At 40.0% G+C, this 2716-nt stretch overlaps 1 protein-coding gene across 1 annotated transcript in view; it reads left to right on the forward strand.

Annotated features, from left to right (window-relative positions):
• The window catches only part of LOC109463006, a gene marked incomplete at its 3' end in the record, with an annotated part of 19057 nt that overhangs the window by 12383 nt on the left and 3958 nt on the right, over positions 1-2716 (forward strand). The gene's annotated exons all lie outside the window — the stretch shown is intronic.

The following is a 2716-nucleotide window of genomic DNA, read 5'->3' on the forward strand; positions in this document are numbered from 1 at the left end:
GTGAAACTACAGTGCTTTTAAGTCACTTTCCTTTGAATTTAAAAACTCAGAGGAAAGTGACTGAAGAGGTGCATGTAGTGTAATGTCATGGGTAACTTAAAACTCAGTCAACACCTTTGGAAGTACAGAGGAACATTCAATGAATGATACTGGTGGAAATGTTGTCATTGTGTTGTAATGGAACATGGCACTTGGAAACAATGAATTAATGTTAACCTGACATAATGTCTCTCTGTGTAAAATGTATTTCATTGTCTTGCTTTCAGCTGGAATTGCCCTCACTCAGAGAGTTTGAGACAAAGTTCCCAGACGTGCATATCCAGCTTGTTTGTGATGTCAGCTCTGTTCTGACTGCCATCAGTGAATGGCAGCTCACAGTCACACCTGCACCATCAGACAACATAGGTCAGTTCTATTCTGTATGATACTGTGAATACATAAAACTGGAGTTTTCTACCAAAAAGAAAAGAGAAAACTTGCTTACTGGCTTGTAAAATATGGTGTTGAAGTTAAATTTGACTTAAATTATCTAAGGAGATTCTTAGCATCTTTTTATCTCGAAATAATTTGTAACTTCTAATTTGCATAGAAATATTTTTTATCTGTGCATCCAAGCAGAGACAGAAGTGGGAAGCACTCTCCAAGTGACGAGAGGAGGAGAGCTGTCAGTCTGGGTGGAGAGCAGGATGTCTGCCAAGGGTGTTTTCTACGTTAGACAGGACCTCGATGTACCCACCAGAGAGACACTGTCAGCTATGTGTCTTCATATCAGGTACAGCATCATTTGCACCATAGAGTAGTAAAACCGCTGTCATGCAGGCAACAAGCTTTGGCCATGTTTTTTTGATCACCAGAATCAACAAAGTGTTGAGCAAATTTTCCACCTGAAATTCTACCCTACCATCAGCCAGTCGATTTTCATTCAATGGTTTGGTCTATCCTTGTCAATTCTGTAAATTGCTTTTTTTTTTGGCACTTTTGTATTTGTGGTTTCCACAGTCACTTCTGTGCCGCAAACTTATCATTACCGTGAACAGATGATTCGTTGACTTTCTTTTTGCTGCACCTACCAAACATATAGTTCTGTGAAGATTTTCTCAGACCACGAACTATTGCTAGAGCGAAATCTCGCACAATTGGACTGAATATCTTGGGAGTATGTGAAATACAGTTTGTTTGACTGTATTTGTAGGAGAGCCGGTGTACTTGGGACCCTAGGAGAGTGGACAGGCAGTGAGGGTTCACTGTGTGCAGTCAGACATCCGGGGGACATGGGGTGGTACCGGGGACTCGTGGAAGAACTCAGGAAGGTATGATGGTCTAACTAAACATAGCAGGACTTCTCTTAGATCAACCCAGTCGTGATTAGTTTGTCGTCTGGTGCAGAATATAATTGTTGTTTCTCTGTTATAGATTTATAAATGTGCTAATGATACTGACTTTATCTTACACTCCAATGGAGAGCTTGCTGTTAGATTGTCTCTGAAATCATCTTTACTGTCATTTTGTATTTGCTGTTGTGTGCTGTTGCCTTGAATTAATATCATATGTCTACCTTATCCTAGGATAAAGCAGCTGTACGCCTACTTGACTATGGTACTGTGGAGACTGTCCCTCTAACCAACCTGGCAGAGCTGCCAGCAAACCTGCCAACACTACCATTTCAGGTTAGAGCTCTGCCTGTGCCTATTGTACTGTATGTGAATGAAAGCAAGAAAATTCTGATAGTTCAGGGGTCTTTCAGAAGATAAAGAGGCAAGACACCAGTTGGACAATAAGACTCCTGATGACAGTTTTTTTAATTTGTCTTAAACTTTGTTATAAACAGAATTAATGTAGCCCATAGATCTATGTGGAAAAATTACTGTGTTATCAGTGAGCTTACTTTTACCGTGCCAGGCTGTAGCATGCACGTTCTTCAAGGACGAGACAGAAGAGATTCCCAGAGAGGCCAGATGGCTGTTCTCAGACCTGGCAGCACACAAGAAGGTCACATGTACTTTTGAAAGAGAGGTATCCACCATTTGCATCAACACTCAATGTTACCTGATGTTTGATTTCAAATTGTGCAGTAGTAATTTTTAGTGATTAGTTTTGCTCTCTTACAGTCTGACAGAAAAGTACAAAAACATTTCAGGACATAGTTTTATAGTACCACCAGTATATGCAGACACCTTATAGATGCAAAATGTAGATAGAGTTTTTAGTTTATAGTTTACTTGATTGTGTTAGATAATATTTAGCCGGGGCAATGACATCCTCTTGCAGATGAAGTCAGACACTCCGGTTCCCTTGTGGAAGGTGGACCTACAGGATGTTGATGGGAGTGTGAACATAGCTGAGAGAGTCATCACAGCAGGTAGGCAAATATACTTGTCATGTCTTATCTTACAGGTACTTTAAATGTGGGTCTGACATGGAAGCTAGCTGTTCATAACACATGTCTATCAACTTTAGCCTGGAGCATATTAAGATCCATAGATTCAAGTGAAAAGGCACATGTATTTGTGCATAGTTGTAAATATTTTGCTGGTCAAACTTGGGTGTTCATTTTCTCCTTTTCCCCCCAACAGTGAAAGACAAGGAAGCAAAGTCAGAGGTAAGGCAATTTTGAAATTCCAACAGATACATGTAGTACACACTATTTTTTTGTATAGATGTAGATGTCAGCACATACCAGCTTTTCACCGTTCATTTACATGCACATTGTACATAT

The sequence above is a fragment of the Branchiostoma belcheri genome, unplaced genomic scaffold (assembly GCF_001625305.1).
Source record: "Branchiostoma belcheri isolate BF01 breed outbred unplaced genomic scaffold, Haploidv18h27 scaffold121, whole genome shotgun sequence".
NCBI lineage: Eukaryota > Metazoa > Chordata > Leptocardii > Amphioxiformes > Branchiostomatidae > Branchiostoma > Branchiostoma belcheri.